The sequence below is a fragment of the Meleagris gallopavo genome, chromosome 4, assembly GCF_905368555.1.
Source record: "Meleagris gallopavo chromosome 4, MGAL_WU_HG_1.1, whole genome shotgun sequence".
NCBI classification, from domain to species: Eukaryota; Metazoa; Chordata; class Aves; order Galliformes; family Phasianidae; genus Meleagris; species Meleagris gallopavo.
Window position 1 is genome coordinate 11,748,921 of NC_139407.1, and position 18,509 is coordinate 11,767,429.

The window sequence follows — 18,509 nt, forward strand, 5'->3', positions numbered from 1 at the left end:
TTAAGAATGCTTGCAAAATCGCATGAGGAGGACATGAGAAATAATAGTGACTAAGATTTCTACATCTTGTATAGATATGAAAATATGCTAGTTCATTATTCTTGCTTGTTCTGCTTTGTTTGTAGCAGAAGTAGGCTATAGGATGGACCTAAAGGTAAACTGTGATGGAGCTGCTGTAGAGGTCCCAGTGATGACCTTCTTCCTGCTAAAAGCAGCACTTTACTCTATCCATACTAGCAGAGACAAAGGAATACATTGCAGAGCATGCGAGCACACACAAAAGGAAGAAATTATTCCTTTTTTTTTTTTTTTTTTTTTTAAAGAAAGCTATTATAATAAGAAAAGAACAGTGCAACTGCAAACTCTAAAAACTAAGCTACAGGCACTTTAAGACACACAATGAAAAACATTAATACACAGAAACTTATTCCCATTCCAGCAAAATAATGTAAACAAAACTATGCAATAGATATACTACAATTTAAAGCAAAGCAGTGATTGAAACACAGAGGGAAAACAGGCCACAGTTTTGCAACAGCTATTATATTTCGAAGAAAACAAAGAGAGATGAAATGAAAGAAAAATGAATAATTAAAAAAAAATGGTTCTTAATTTGCTTCATCCTGACTTTTCTCAATTATGCTTGAGAGAGAATTACAATTCATACTCCTCCATTCTAAAGACAAATCAAAATATGACACCTCCCCACCTCTGGTAAGTTTTACCAAAGCTTTTCCTTTAAAGGAGTAAAGATGTTTTTGAAAAAACAGTCTTCCTTACACTAAAGATCTAATTGAAAGCATATGGCATGACCTGAAGCAAAATGTTAATTAAAACCACTCTACATTTATTTTCCAAGCAAAGTTCTTTTGTTTGACTTTTATAGATTAATTTGACACACTCTATTCCTTTGCCTGGAAAGTTCTAGGGTTTTTTTTTTTGTTGTTTGTTTGTTTATACTGTACAAAGCATGAAATTATTGTACTTTTTGCTTAGTTCTTTCTAGCTGCATGAAATTGAGTAACATTCTGAGACATATTTGTAATATGAAAAAGGCCAGAATTGACATATGAAAAACATATGGGTATTTCTATTTGCCTGCACAAAAACAAGCATACTGAATAAACATGGAAACCACCATGCCAATAGCTAATTGTTATTTTCTTCTCAATGTCTCTGTACTATTATGCATATAGTATACGCATGATAGTACAACACCATTACAGCATGTGTATGATTATACAGCACATACACGTTTCTGATGGCAAATCAGACACTAAAGTGCAATTCGTATTAACTCATCAAATCACCACCAACAGAAATGATCCTCTACTTTTAACACACGAGAAAGTAAGCTATACCTTCCAACGCTTTAGAGAAAATCCACTCCAAATTCAGAACACTAAAACTACTACTCTTCGGCCACAAGGCCTTTCTTCTCTCCTTTTTAACTGAAAAATCAAGAATCTGGGAGAATGTCATATCCTCACAGTGATGCCACTGAGAATCAGATCTACTCTTATCACGTATCACGTATTCTTCTAAACTCTTATGCTTAAACAGAATATTACCAACATCAAATACACAGAACATTATCTCTTCCCTTTTTGACATCCAGAAAGATTTCCTAGTACCTAATTTCAGAAGCACTCAAAAATAAGCAACAAAATTATTCAAAATAGAATAACTCCAAACATTCCTAACTTATGGAGAATAATAGATGGGGAAGCTTGAACAGACCATTTTTATTTTCAGTAAAACTTCACTGTTTTCTCTTTTTTAATGCATTACACACCAAACGAAACGTAATTTCAGAAGACCAAATTATGCAGGAACGTAGTAAAAGCAACAATAAAAAAATTCAAAAATATTGCAGGGAAATCATCCACACAAAGTAACTATTCACACCACACAGACCTACTAAACTATCAAGATATTTCTAACCATACATAACATACCACTGAGAAAAATCTGCCGGCTGTAGAACCCTCACTGCACCAAGCTGTTTCCCTTCCTCTGGAGAAGGAAGAAACAGGTTCTCCCACACTGCACTTTGAGCACAGGTGGGAGCAATACACCTCAGGTGCAAAGCCATCAGCTGATAGGGATAGTGTAGGAGGCCAGAGGAGAAAGTGGTGTCTGCTGAAATGTCTTTGTAGAGGAAAAAATGGGTTGGGGAAAGATCATGACTGCCTTCTAGGAAAATTTTTGCTTAGAGATTTAAACTTTGGCAAATAGAGCATCTTTTAAACACCTTTAGTGGTGTATGGACATATGTAAAAAATAAAAGATTAAAGCATTTTCTCAGGCTATCCCTTCCTTCAAATTTTGGTTTAGAAAAATGAATGAGCATTAATTGAAAATGTCCTTTTTAAGTTCTCCTTTCATATTAATTTCAAATCAAATAGCACCTCAAAGTGCAGCTATATAATCAAGTAATTAAGTTGAAAGTTAAGACTGTAAACATTTTAAATTTTACAAATTATATAAAGGAATTAATAAGAAGTACAGGTTTTTTCAAGACACTGAATGATTAAAAATTAGGGTGGGTATCATAATTTTGTAATTTGTAATTTTTTTTTCTCTTCAGATAGACTAATTTCCAAGATCCAAATAAAATTTCTTATGTTAGCATCCATGGCTCCTTTCCTTCAGTCTTCTACGAGGGCTGCTCTGAAAGGTATGCTTCAATTTTATTGCATTGGTCCTTGATGTCATAGGTGGGTACTGGTGTTATGGAAGCAGAGGTTGAATCTTCCCACCAATATCCCATTGCATTTTGTTGCCACGCAAGAAATGGCAGCAGAGGGACAGTCTGACAAAATGGTATTTGACATGGAAGTGCATATGAAGCAAAGGTGTCACTAAATTCCTCCATGTGGAAAAAATAGCATCCATTGATATTCATCAACAATTACTGAACATTTCTGGAGACCAAACTGTGATGTCAGCACAGTAAGATGGTAAGTGGTATATTTCAGCAGTGGTGGCCACAATATAAAAGTTAAGCCATGTTACAGATGGTCATAAACAGCTGTCACACCATGAAATTAAAAGCATCTCCCTCAGCTCATCCATATCTATCAGCAGTTTACAACGAGAGAACTGTGTACTGAGCTAAACATCAGCTTCAGTGCATTGGAAGTGATGGTGCCAGTATTGGAATATTGCAAACTTGAACCAATATAAGGCAGAAGGTGGCAGTTTCCTGAATCATATGGTTACCAGTGACAAGATGTGGTGTTACTACTACAACTCAGAGTCAAAACAGTAGTTCATGGAGTGGTGACCTGAATTCTCCATTAAAGAAAATGTTCAAGACATAGCCCTCAGTAGGCACAATGATGCACACTGTCTTTCGTGATAGGAAAGGAATGATCTTTCTGGATTTCCTGAAACCCAGACAAACCCTCAACTCAGACTGCTACATCATGACGCCGACTAAGCTGAAGGCTCAAACTTCCAGAGTCAGGCCAGAGAAGAAGATACTTCTCATTTTACAATGAGACAGGCCCCATACCAGTTTGAAGACTGTGGAGAGCACTGCCAATCTTGGCTGGACTGTCCCACCACAGCCATTGTATAGTCCAGATTTGACACATTCTGATTTCCTTTTGTTTAGCCTGAGGAAAGGATGAGGTGTGTGCACTTCACTTGTTTTCCTAACAAGGATGCTGTCACAGCAGCCATGAAACAGTGGGCCACGTTCATTGGTGCAGATTTTTACAAGCATGGCATGTATCACTGGCAAAAATTCATAGTTACTGGTAGCGACTGTGTTGAAAAATACAATTTTGTAACTGAGAATTTGCTTTATCAAACATTTTTATGCTGCTCTTTGTATTTGCTGTAGTTTCCATGAAAAAAATGAGGTATTTCTTTTGGAGCAACCTACATGCAACCTACATTCTTTGTCACCCTGCCATACTCCTTACAAGAATAAAGGAACCTGAAGAGACAATTGCCTAGTGTTGCCCTACAGTTGATCTTTCTCATTCTGCTACTTCAAGAAGTGAGACATGAGAAAATAGGGATTTCCTTTAAAAATAAGATACTACACAGAAATGTGTAATAAACACAAATTATTTCTTAAACTTTGTTTCAACTTAAGTTTTAGAATTATGACAGACTCTTCAGAAAACAAATCTGCAAATTGTGAAATTCTTTCCATCATTTATTTGCAACTAATCATTTCTAAACAATACAGAAATTTCCTGTTCTCAGCCTTAAATTTTCATAAAGAAAACCTTACCTTATAAAGTTAAAAAGTTAAAGTATCACTTGGGGCATGAACTGAGGAAATATATATGGAAGAATATCTGCTATTAGAAACAAGTAACCCAACCAAGTGTTTAACAAGGAGAAGACAGACCAAACAGGAAGGTAACATAAGAGTCAGCAAATGATTCCCTGAAAGATCTTTAAATCTCTGTTAAATATCCCAACTGAGCTGTGTGCAGCTCTGGAAACTAAAGCGGTCTTCTTCCTTTGTATTAAAACTCCTGAACCTTATCCTGCGCTCTAAAAAAAACCCCATCCGTGACATCTTAGCATATATGAGTGGCCATACTATTTCAGATGAAGAGTATACCTTGCCAAGTATAATCTTGCAGCTTCAAAGCAGAAAGATCTCAGGGCATTTTCTGAGCTTGTTTTGTTCCTTCTTTCTTTTTATACCAAATCCTATATTCAGAATGTTTCCAAATTCTGATGCTTCCTCCTTCAAAATCCTCTAGACTTGTTCAGAAAGCTTGATGTCCACCATGCTGATCCAGTTTCATTGATACAAAATCCTCTTGCCTCCCTTTCTTAACAACCGTATTGCTTGGTACAGTGCAACTAAAGTAGAGCCACAAAGATACTAGGAAGGAGAACAAATTATCAGAAGCCACAGGTAGATGTTGAGGTCAAGCAGCAGGAGAACTCCTGTTCAGCCCAGACAGCCTGGGCTCCAGCGTATGTCTGGCACAGATTGAGCCTTCAGGGACCACTACTGCCAAACTCCCGTAGAGACTGTATAATAGGAAATTTTCAGAGGATTGTGATACAGCCAAATTTAAACAGATTTCTGACCCCAGGCTCTCAGTCAGATGACTATAAGATTTTTTCCAACCATTGGCTAAACAATATGTTTTGCATTAACCTTGTTCTTTGAATACTGAAACAATCCCAAAGTAATCAGCCTAAGGCTAATGCTAGTTATTAAAAATTCAGGTCCAAATTTTGCAGTTTTGCAAGTTGTATTCTACTATGAAAAAGGTCTCCTGAAGGAATGCATTAGGCAGCTTTAATGACAGGCAGCTCTGTCAGCTTCACCCATAACAACTTTTAGCAATAAGAATCTTATCTTCTGTTTTCTTAGATAAGACCATCTTGTTTTGTTTTGTTTTGTGTTGTGTTATGTGAAATTGCAAATGGTTTATGCAGGCACTTCTAGATTAACTGCAATCCAAGATTTCAATGAGAATCTTTTCTAATCTGAATTAAAATAAAACCACGAGGTTTGCTTTAAGTGCATTTTTAACTGAGCCTACTTGGTAGCAGCAGTTCCTGAGTGCCCGTAGGATAGTATAGTACAATAGTATCTGTTTTTGTCCAATTTCCATAAGGAATTATGAACTCAAGAAATTTTAAGCATTGAGAAAAGTATGGAAGATATTTTGTTTAGGTTTCTTTCTCTCTCTTTGTAACAGATTCAAGGAGAGTGAAACATTTCTCTTGGACACTTAGTAAAATTACAACTACCATTTCCTTCTTTCTCCTTAGAGCAACACACATTGACTTCTCTTCATTTTAAGGTATTTGGCTGACACAATTCAAATTTAATTACTCTTTCTGCATGATAAGCTCTAGTCTTGTGAGCAAATATGTCTTGCTTTCAAGTTTGGCTAGACAGGAGCAGAGTAGTGAAGACCTTTCAATCCCTGGTGCAGCCTGTAGCTTTTGAATCTTTTTCTAAATGACGAAAACAGCCTTTTCAAACACAGAACTTTCTCATAACATCATTATTAAATAGACACCTAATCCCTAAAAACCTACAAACCTAATCAACTGGCTGCCAATTATAATGACTTCTGCTGTCAGAACAGCACGATGTGAAACCCCAGCAAGCAAATGGCAATGTTGATGGCTTTCAAATTAAGATTTACTAGGCAAGGATGTGAATTGTCACAGACATTCTAAATACACTGGAGTTTCTCTCCCACTGAGTAAGATTTTCCTATCTCTGAATGGTTGTAGTAATCTAATTTGTATAAGTAGTGGATACAAACTCCAGACAGCAAATTCTGGCAGGGTAATTTGTGCTATATATATATATATATACATACACACACATATATATATACACATATACATACATACATATATATATATACACACACACACACACACATATATATATATACACATATACATACGTATATATATGTACCTTGTACTATGCACTACTTCCCTGCTCAGATTCTAATTAATACAGTAGTATTTAAGATGAGAATTCTTTTAGTTTTTACTTCTCAAAGGACCTAAAAATGTGATTATCTATACTTCGATTCGTCTTTGGATAAGTCTCCACTACTGTGCAAAATACAGAGCTTTGCAGTATGGAGGAGTGTCTTCCAGTACTTTTCAAAAATAATCAGACTTTTCCAGAGGAAGGAAGGCCAGGCAAAGACAAGGGACATCTCTAGTCAGTCATATTTTCAAGCTGTTAGGATATGATTAAATTACTCTCATCATAGGCTGCTAAAGCACAAGCACTAACAGTTGCTTTCTCTTAGGAAAGCACAACAGAAGCAGAAGGTTTCTCAGACAAGTGGCCAAGAGCAGCACTTGACAGATATTATGCTGAGTCTGCAAAAGTCAGAGGGAAGTATAAAGAAAAGTTTGGACCCTGTGAAACCAATGCCTTAGCCATGCTTCTCCTTTCAGGAACTTTAATCATGAACTTCAGTAGCTCTTCAACTCTTTCTTGCTAAATTGAGAGGGGTATCAGGCAAGCAACAGACATGTGCCAGCTGCAGTATCTTTCAATGATGGCTACAACTGATCGTCCCATTTGAGTTAAAATACCAAAATAAAAAGGAGATGTGGTGGTAAAAGGGAAAAAAAAAACAAAAACCAAAACCAAACCAAGCCAAACAAACAAAAAACCAACCAAACAACAAAAAAAAACAAAACAGAAGTAAAACAGAACATTTTAATGACAAATAAATTAAGATGACAATACATTAAAACTAATAAAACTGGTAAAATATTTTAAATAAAATCAGCAAGATAAAGGAAATATTGCATTTTAAATTCATTGTGCAGGAAACTGCCCAGTTTTGAGCTGAACCCATTTTATCCATCCTATTTATTTATTAAGCAAGTGAACTTTGTATCCGTGCTTCTAGGTAGTAGAGCAATAGGATTTCTCTGCACAGACTTGTAAAAGATCAGTCATGCTCAAGGCCAGTTACATCAGTGAAGGGTATTGCTATTAGCACTGGTTAGTTCAGCTTTCACATACCGTGAACCTATTGAAAGAATCATATTTAACATGAAAAAAAAAAACAAAATCCTTACTGAGACACTGTCAAGGAAAAATTGGACACCAGGGATGCCGCTGTTACGATGTCCTTACAGAGACAGATAATCCATTGTTATTTAATTATTATGATTTGAATCACGGCTGACTGTGAGAATATAAGCCGAATCCTAAAACATCACAGAAACAGTTGGCTGACAGCATTCAGGGGTCTTATTTGGTTAGTTACTTTAACTAACCTGAACAACATATCAGAGAATTCTCCAGTTACCCATTTTAACAGGCAAGCCTTAGAAGAATTTGTACAAAAACAAGGCAAAAAAATCTCCTTCATTGATTATTTAAACTGGGCACTAATAAGAAACTGCACATTGCTTTTATCAGTGAAGATGCAGCTCTGAGAGAGCACCACAGAAATAGAAAAAGGCAAAATAGAGCATATTTGCATACAGCACATTAAATTAGGCCCTGTTGCAGTGGTATACATATACACTTTAAACGTCAGCTGAGTTACATTCTCAGAGTGGCATAGGTGCTTGTCTTACCAAATCTGATACAACTGACAAGAGCTAGCATATAAGGGGGATATCCCATCACTTTGTCAAACTGAGTGAAGGAAAACTCCAGTGTATTCCTTCCGTCAGTGACAAAGTGGTTGTGAGTGATTAGAAGTTGTACAGACACAATAGCAACGCACCATGCATGCCAAATGAACTCAACCAAAGCTCAGCTGAGTGAAGGCCCAAGCTCCAAGCCTCGAAGGTCCCAGGCTGACCTAGTCTCAGAGCATGGTTACACTTTGGACTTGTTTGTTTTTAAATGTAACTCCAACATTTTCATGACAACTGTAAATACCGCTTCCTTTCTCAATAGAAAAGCATCTAACAGCTCCTTTTACAGAGTATTCTCAAACACATGACAGTGATCAATGTTATCTTGGTGTCAGCTTTCCCTGCAGCTCTTTTCATAATGACATTGTCTTTCTTAGTGACAGTGGTAAACAACTTAAAAGGAAAAACAAACTTCTTATAGAACACCTTATCTATCTTAGGTTTTAATCTTTCACAGCAGAAGGCTGACAGTTTCATGGATATGACTACTGAGTTTCACCATAGATATGAGAGCAAAATGACTGTAAAACAATTTTATAGAAGAAAAACAATCAAAAAATGAAATTCACTTTAGAAGAGGTCTAGGGAGCTGCTGTTAGTGATCTTTGCTTCAATTGTATAATTTTACTAGGCTGAAACTTTTGGCTAAGTTAAGTTAATTTTACATGCTGATGGTAAACATCGTTGAGAATTCCAGCTAGATAATATCGTGCTGTTTGCTGCTCCCAGTGTGGTTACCTAATTGGATTATGCTGAACAGAGCAGATTCTAAAATAAAGTAGCAAATTTATTTCCCTTAATACTTGATTTGTCTTTAAATAGCTATTTGATTAACAACTTTGTTTGATTTTAGGTTAGGTTTAACAGCATAAGTCTACACAACAATAACATTTAATGAGGGACTTTTAAGAGAAGAACTGTTTTCTGTAAAGCATTAAATTGAAATTTAGTTAATCTACATCCCTTTCACAATGTCAGGAGACATGAAGGGAGATACAGGACATCATCCTTCTGTGACATTTCCCATTCACAAACTGAAGATTACAGTATTTCCACTCTTCTTCCTTTTGTCTGTGTTAATTGTACTAGATTACTGAGGCTGTTAGACTGGATTGCATTTTATTGTGACCGCTGATGGAACAAATTAAAGTACTGATCATCAACAGAACCTGTTATAATAATAAATGGAATATTTTAAATGTACCCCTAACAAGACATTGAAACCAAGCAAAGTATCAAACCGTGGATTCAAGAGGGATACTGAATGCTGCACTACTCTATTTCATGGAAGAGAGGAAAACAGACATTACCACATCTCATATTCTACTTTTATTTTTCCATATATATACATACATATATGTGTGTGTGTGTACGTGTGTGTATATATATGTATATGTATATATATATGTGTGTGTGTGTATATATATATTCTCTATATATTTCTATATACTTTTTAAATTCTATATTTTTACTATTAATGATCTAAAATAGCTAAGGCTCACGTTTTAGATTTCAGAGTTGTTATCTGTTAACTATCTTGGAAAATCCATAGTTCTAAAAATGATATTCTCTAGACTTTAGAAAGAAAAAATGCACAAAATGTCTTGGTCTTGCTAAACTGAGCAATAAAACCTAAACACACATAAGCAACATGAAACCTACCTGTAATAAAATATAAGGCACTTCTTTTTTTTGTATAGTATGTACTTGGGTTCCTTTCTCATTTTTGTAATTTTAAGAACATTCTCCTCTGCTGATGAGGGGATGATTTGCACTGTCAAGAAAAACTGAAGAGCTATACTCAAGAGCAGAGATATCAATTAAACTTCACTTGTTACCACATAGGGATAACAAAGCAAGTGCAAAAAAGCTTAATTGCTCTATGTGGTTATCTAATTTCTTTCAAATGAAGGTATTTTTGAATATACGTGCCCTGGAAAATAATCCCAATAAACTTCTCAAATGAATTTGTAGTATCACATTAAAATTCTCTGTAAATACATGCTGATCCTAATTAATTGTCCTAATAAATTATCATAAACTGAATGAAGCTATTTTAATTCTAAATTAAAATGTGTACACTAGTTGAACATCATTTCATTAATCCCCTTTATCTCAGCTCATTTTCTTGAGCTTTCATTTAAGAAAGACCTTTTATTTAAAAACTTGTAAAAAATAAAGTGATTGATTTTTTAAATGAACTGGCCTCTGAATAAAATAGTTTCAAGTAATGTACCCTAAACCAAACCACACTTAAAGCTGTACTTGAATTTTCCTGTATACCTCAGGTGGTTTTAGTTAATATGCTATTTGTTGATGTGTGAAACGTTAAATTATTCTGTTAACCAGAAAAAACAAAAAAAAAGACATTCTATTGTGTATTTGCAAATGTCAACTTTCAAAATCATGGGCACACATTTCTGAAGTTCAGCTTGTTTTTCATTCCCATCTGAGGACAATGAAACAATCCTAGTTCAAGATTTGGAACATCAGCTGCATTTATTACGAAAGCACAGAAATGTCATTTGAACTACACAAAGATAATAGCTTTGTTTCACTCTAGCTTCAAAACAGCTGAGCATATTTTGCCTAAATTTCCTGAAAATTGGACATTGTAGGTAAGACCTTACAGATTCAGGCAAAAACTTATTTCAGAAACTTAAGAGTAAATATATCATTTGGAATAAGTTAGAAAGACTTCACTGTTCATGACAAGCTGATAATACAGCTCGATTTTAATGGAAATTTCAAAGGCAAAAATCACATAATATTATCTGAAAATACAATTTCTTACACCACGACTCCATCATCTGGAAGTATTTATGTTACATCAGCTTCTCCTGTCCCGTCTTTTTTTGTCAGAGCAATAGCAAATCATTTTGGCGTGTATAAAATCTTGACAAAAGGTAAGTGCCATGATCAAGGACCAATACAACCGGGCAATTCCTTACATGTCATTTAAATTCTCTGGACTATTAACAATGTTGAAATGAATTGGGCTAAAATATATTCAGGCACTGAAATCCTTGCAGACTGATTATAGTTGAAACTTACACATTTTTTTTCCAGAAAAGGCAACCAAATCTCCATGGAACAGGGCAAGGATACAGATGGCACAATATATGCAATTTCCCTGAGCACAGGATCTTCACAATCTTGACAACACATAGCATTATTAAACCTCTGATACTAATGTTTGCTAATGTGGATGCTGACTTCTGCAACTACATGCAGGTCCACTGGAGTCATCAAACTCTCTAGTTCTGTTTTAGAGGACACGATATCACAGGATGAGATCTTGCTGTGAAAACAGATGGCATATCTGGCCTTCACTAACTCAGTCTTGAATTATTTGGAAAAACTGACTGTTCTGTACTGTAGAGTACACACAGTGCAAAATCTGTATGTATGTTGCATAAGACGAGCAGCTGTGTGACTGCTTTCTCCAACAGGCAGCAGGTGAGGCTGTTCTATTTAATAGAGACACCTAATCCCACACTCTGTTGGTAAGACATCTAAATGCTTACATAAAGCTAGATGGAAGATGGAAGAGTCGATCAGTCAGCAAACTCTACTGGAATTTTTTACATTTACAGCATTACAGGATTGTAATAAAATCTCTTATAATTTTACCAATACTTGAGTACAGGCCACAAGCATAAAATGATGAAAATTTCATTGGAATATGGAAGCCTTTAGAGAACACCTGCAAGATCCATTATCTTATGGGAGAACAGATGCTTGCTCTAAGAAGAATTTACTGCATTCTCTCATTCGACAATGGGTAGTTCACAAAGTATAGTTTACTGTGTTCGATTAGATTGGATATTCATGAAGATCCACAACCTTCAGCATTTATACCCAATCCTTTCTGAATTGTTCCATACAACACCTTTGTTCCTGCACTGAATTCTACTTTCTCCCACATCAAGATACCAAGTTTTAAGAGCAAGATTATTTGATCAGTTAAGAATCAATTTCCAGTCAGTACCTAAAAGCATACGACTAAAGAAAGAACCACCATTGCCGAAAAACAGTGTGAAAGGGTGGCAGAAAAGGAGTCACAAAGGTTAGTGCTGGGGTATGGACCAGGAAATAAGATGAAAACAAAAAGTACAGGGTGCCCAGGGTTCCCGTGAATCAGAACAGGTCTGAAAGGAATCAAAGATAAAGTACAGTCATCCATCATGTAAGTGGACACCGCTCTGCATTCTATTATCCAATTAATACTTGGAAGTGCAAAATCCCTGACGAATACACAAGCAAGTTCAGGCTTTGCATCTATCTAGCTTTGTTAATGGTAGCAAAGTAAACTTGGCAATTGAACATAAATGTTTTTCTTATATAAAACATCTGTTTTTTGAAATACTTGAATACAAGACAATAGCAAATGTCATCCAGTAAAGTCATTCATTCATGCAGGTTTTTGTCCCCGTCAGTAGCTTAAACCATTATGGATTTTCTGCATTCTATAGCAGAATCTATAATCACATAATGATGTCTACTAAGTCTTGATTTATTAATTATCAACAGCTAAATAAGTGGCATTTAAACCTGCATTGCATTGCTTAGATTAGATGCAAACCACACAGTAGAGTTAATATTTACTTATTAAATGATTCTTACAGTCAGGTTTCTTACATAAATACTTGTTACTAATGAATTCCAAATTCATTTTCCACAATAATTCACTGAACTTAATTTTTATTTGTTCCATGAGAATTCCTGCCAGTAAGTGTTTAGGCAATTTTGGAAAAGCAAATGAAAAGAAAAGTGAGTGCAGACACAGCTAACCAACTGACCTTGGTTCTTCAAGAGATTTTCAGATACACTTGTTTCCTGTAAGTAGAGACGCCAACTCTCATGTTTCTATCAAGATTTAAAAAATTCTCTGACAAACACCACAGCTCTTGAAGAGAAATGTATACCTGGGAATATCCACTTTCATTTACAAAGAAAGTTTCTAATTAATTTCAGCAAGCTGAAATTCAAAACTAGAAGTTAAACAACAATAAAACAAATACCTTCTGATGTTAAGCCAAACTAATGATTAAACAGAAGAGGGTTAAAGATGTTCCTTCTGCAAGACCGTGGTGACAACTGTGATTCAGTTAGTCATACATAAATACTCAGGTAAGCCAAAAGCATATAGGCACAGCTTAAAACCAACTGCAGCTACAGCACAGGATAAAATTATAGAATTTTGAAGGTCATGAGTGGTAAATTGGGAAGACACAAGATAAAGAAAAATAAAGGAATAAGATGTATGAAATGAATGAACTGCATGGATTTAAGAGAACAAAGATATTGTTTACCAAAACTTAGATGTTCAGTCTAGAGCAGATCACAATTATCTTCAGTAACTGGCACAAGTAGCAAAAAATATCCAAATCTTCCATCTTAGCTGTAAGACAGACACTCTTTACCTAAGAAATAATTAACCAAATATAGCAAATGCAGCTGTATTTTTCCTCTACATAAGCCAGGCCTGCTATTGTTTGGAACTATTTTCAGTACCTTCTCTCTTCCATTTTCTGGGTTCTGAAGTTCATATTTGCCTGTGACTTGTCCCAGTTCTACTTTCATTTAATAGAAGAGTAATTAACATCAGGATCAGAATTTGCTATGCTATCTGGTTTGAGTTCCTATTTTAGACAGCAAATTCAGAATTGTGCATAATGTGTAAAGATTTTGCACAATGTTTTCTTTATTTTTTTCCTGTAATTAAAATATTTCCATTCTTGCCAAGTAAGACTCGAGGTTGCTACATGGCTGAACCCCTGTGAGTACACATCAGTGTTCTTGCTTGCAGGACGTGAATGAATGTTACCTACTGACATGTAAAAATTTGGAGACCTTCAAAGTATGAAACTGCTTATGAATACTGTGATACTTTGGCCCAGACTCCAGCCCTCAGTTAGAAAGGTGCATTGTCTCATGGGTTTTAAATTCTTCTGTGGGAAAAAGTTGCCATTCCAAATGGAAGAAGTCCCTGCCAATTTCAGTTGAACGTAAGCATCCATATATTTATTGAATAGATAACTATCACTGTAAATAGAGCTGAATGTCATCTCAGGCAAATAGAATAATTCAAGACTTGCTTCACGAAACTGTGTTTTTCTTTCCTAATTACAGATTCTTATTACTCAGAAACACATGGGCTTACATCAGAGCACATACAGGCCAGAGTGATATTCCCAACTGTGTCTCTGGAAACTCAAGAAATTGCTTTCCACACTACCACTTTTTTTTTTTTCCATTATCTTATTCCACCTTACTTAAACTGTGATCTCTTACATGCAGCACCTCCCACTGCTCCACAAGGTTTGCAGAGCAGCAGCACAATAAGGTCTGAACCCTATGTGAGAATTTTAAGAAGCTAAATATGTTTTAAAAGCAGTTCAAAAAACCCATCTTAGAGAAGTCCAAAATTCAGACAAGATAAATATTTATAATAAATACAGAAAACTTGTTCATTTCAAAGAGAAAGCTGATCGGATTCACAGTTTCAGATTGTTAGCTCTTGTAGCTACTCATTAGTCTAGCTTTGTACTGGAAAGTCAGAACTCTTCTGGTAGAAATATGTGCATGAGCCCAGAAGAAAAACACTGGACATTTCAGGAAGATGGATGAGAATTTCTGAAGTACAAAAAGCCTTCTGGAAACAAAACAAAATCTTAGAACTTCACCACAATGAAGAGATCATAGCAGTTTTGTAAGCAATACCTCAGAACTTGATATAAAATATACTTTTTTTTTTTTTTTTAAACGTTTCAGGCACTGTAAAAATGCACACCCTGTATTTTGCTGCTATGACCTTCTCAGCTATCCATCAATATATGTATCCTCAAAAAGACAGAAAATGACACATGAAAGAGTACTTTTATAATTCCCAGCTTTCGGCCAAGGGTTATAATCCTTACGCCTCTATTGTTTGCACGGACCTAAATAGTATGAAATCAAAACAAATTATTACAGGTATATGTTATACATCAGCTGCTAGCATGACTAATTTAGTTATTGGGCTACTTAGTAGCACTGGATGAAGCTGTTTACAGGTGCTCTAAGATCAGCAACTAAGTTGTAATGTTCTGTCTGTTTAGCATCTGAAATGGAAAAGGCATGAATTGATGAAACCAGTGGAGAATTAGTGGACATGAAAAATACTTATGAAGAGCCTCAAATAGTTGTAAAGCTACTTTTTAAGTTTTATAGTAAAACTCTAGCCACAATACCTGTTAGTAGGAATTACTAAAAAAGAATTTTACAAGAAATTCTAAGAAATTATGACTGTTCTGTTGTCCTCTGCAGTATCACCAGCAAGAATAAGAAATTATCAGTTCATACTTATTACAGTATGGATTTTTCAAAACAGATTTCTAAAATCACTATTTTTGTCTTCTATTGCACTGCTGTGATATCAAAAATATTCAAAGAAAGATTCAGACATAATGGATATAATTTTTTGTACTCTTTAAACATCATTTTCAAAAATGAACTTGCCCCACATTGTTAGAAGAATTAACGGAAAACACCAGATATCTTTACAGATCTGGCCTTTAATTCTTTCAGCATCTCAGTCTCATTGCTAGTCTTTAAGGTACTTCTTTCTAACATTTCCCCTAGAAAAATCTAGGTATGTTTGGATGAAATCCTCAGAAATATACTAGTAAAGAAATGCTGATTTTAAAGCACGAGATCCAAACCACTTTGGTCATCAAAACTGTTCTGTGTATATTAGCAATCTTATAATATTCATTTTAGCTAAATCTTTTAATAGTTAAAAAAAATTGTGAAAACTCTTATGAATAGGCATGAAAACATGAGGAGAAGCTTATACTTACTAAGAATCAGTAGTAGAATATGAGGGAGTAAAGTCTTTCTTCTTTCCTTTCTCTTATTTTCAGCAGTAAAATGGTTCAACGTTTCAGATACAAGTTCTTCATCCTAACCTTTTTGACAAAGATTACTTCAACTAGGATATTACTCACAGGCTATGAACAAACACAGTTTTGTAATTTTTACAACAGTTTTGTAATAGTTACAACAAATCTAATCTAATTTCCATCATTGTGAGGTTTTTGTTTTGTTTTCCATATTCTTGTGTATTGAGGAGGAGCTGAAAGCTAGGAAAAGAAATTCCTGGACACAGAAATAGTAACAAAATTCAGTTTTGTCAGCAGTGCATTAGTCATTTGAATGGAAAAACAAACAGCTTGAAAAAAGTAAGAAATTGACCTTTTTACATGATAAAAAGGTGGCCGTGTTCTGGAGGTAGGGCTGCTCTGCACAGCAAGACTGTACTTTTTCTTCCCTCACAGCTATCCAATCACAAGCCTCTTTAGGCCTGTGGTAAAATGCTTCTTGTAGTTTGTTTCTTGCTGAACTAGATGCAAGTTAATAAGTTCATACGTTAAATTTGCTTTGTTCTCTGTGTAGTTATAAAGTTGCTGGTTTTACTGTCAATAAAACAAAATGTAGTGAAAGCTCTCTGGAAGCTTTGAAAAGCTAGAGGCACAAGAGAGAGAAGTATGAACCATGGTTGCTCTTTTCCAGAAAGAGCATGGAGATTGAAGTGACTTCTCAAAGAGCACTTGGTAGCTTCACTAGAAAAAGAATGAAGTAAATACCCAAGTAGATCAAACGTAGAACAAAAGAAGTAAAATAGAGACAAGAATAATCTGCCTTTGGCTCAATCATTTGAGAAAATCTTTACTCGTATGATAGCGCTGTCAGTCTAGCTCTCTCCTAACTTACTACATTCCTACCATGATGCTGAACTGGCTATTGTAGTAGTCTAAACAAAACATTCCTCCAGCCGCCTTGCTTGGCTTTCAGCCCTACCATTTATTATGCTATAGCTAGCAGTATTTATAAGGAAGGCAAACAGATCAACTTAATTCTGTCATGTTTAAATTGGCCCTTGAAACTGGCAAAACTAAAATATTTAGCACTTAGTACTTTATAAAATATGTTATTCTATGCCCTTACCTCTAAAAATTCTCAATTTATAGAGAAAGCTACAAATTTATAGGTGAGAACAGGCTTTCTAAGAGCTAATACAATTCTTGCTGAATGACAGCAGTAAGTTTGGTTGACAAATCAGTGACTGGTAAGTCTGACATGTTGGACAGACTTCCTGAATGGGGCCACAACATTACCTGTTAGCTGACTCCTGGAGGGCCTTCTCAAGAAGAGGTGGCTCAGCCATTCGATACATTGCATTCTCAGTTCCCAGGCACTCTGTCCCAGGTGTTTAGAATCAGTAGCTCAATTTTTGGTTCAGTAAAGACTCATAATACATCTGCTTGCAAGCTGGAGCTAGAAGTACCGTTTTGTCTTCTCCATGCCCAAAGGGGTTAGTTAGTTCACCACAGCAAAGGCTCGTCTAGCCTGGAGACGTCTGGGACAAGAAGGAAATTCAGAAAACAAGGGAGGGAATGTTGAGGCAGAAAAGAGTGGGAGGACTGGTTTCTGAATGTCAGCTTCTTGCAGGGCTTATGGTTGCACTTGGCTGACTTCAGCTCTCAAGAGAAGAGGGTTTGGTGACACTAGTGGTGAAGGCTGTATTCCAGGAAGAGGAATATAATTTACCTCCCATCTAGACTGGATAGTAGCCAATGCGGTGCTGCATCAGTCTTTCATGTTGAGAAGATCATGGGAAAATAATCCTGAACTTGGTTTTTTAGACTTGAACTGAAGCCAGAGAGATTTTCTGTGTTTCCTTTCACACTGTTTCCCAGAGTCAATACATTTTCATAGAATAATATAGATTGGAATGGAACACTAGATGTTGAATGGCAAAACTCACATGAAGTCTCGTATGTAGTTCTTGCAAGAGATTTTTTTTTTTTTTTTCAGTTTGCTCCTTCCTTTGATAGCCCCCATGCAGCCTTGATCCAACCACAGTTCTAGGTTCTGTCTTTATACCAACCTCCGTCCAAACTGAACTCCACTTATAGACTTCTGGTTTCCTTGGCAGCCCCTTTACATCCTCACCTAATCTATAGTTCTACATTCAGTCTCTCAGTCAACCCGAACTCCATCCAAAAAAGTCCTCGTGAAACAATTTTTTTTTGGCAGCATCACTCTTCCTCTGCCCTATAAATCTCAGAGCACAACCCTATATATTACATAAGTGTGTGTATACACACACACACACACACACACACACACTTTCCACACGTGCACAGATTGCTTGAAATTTACTTCAGCCACTATGTGAAATGACCTTCATGTGATGTTTTAGGAAATTCCAACAAATTCTATATAACCATTCATAATATATCAGGATATTATTCAGTATTTGCTCATTAGATTTATATTCAAAGCTCTGAAGAGGTTACTATACCCTTATTAGTCCCCTAATT

General features: G+C 35.6%; 1 protein-coding gene across 7 annotated transcripts in view; it reads right to left on the reverse strand.

The window, feature by feature from the left end:
- The window catches only part of TTC29 (tetratricopeptide repeat domain 29), a 317,361-nt gene that overhangs the window by 240,128 nt on the left and 58,724 nt on the right, over positions 1-18,509 (reverse strand). For 4 of the 7 annotated variants that reach the window (XM_085222186.1, XM_085222180.1, XM_085222183.1 and 1 more), the window contains exon 1: positions 15,984-16,118. The exons of 2 other annotated variants lie outside the window; for them this stretch is intronic. The gene's annotated coding sequence lies outside the window, so the exon portion shown is untranslated. Of the gene's footprint in view, positions 1-15,983; positions 16,119-18,509 lie in introns of those variants that run through there. One more of the 7 variants, XM_085222179.1, reaches the window with a different exon arrangement.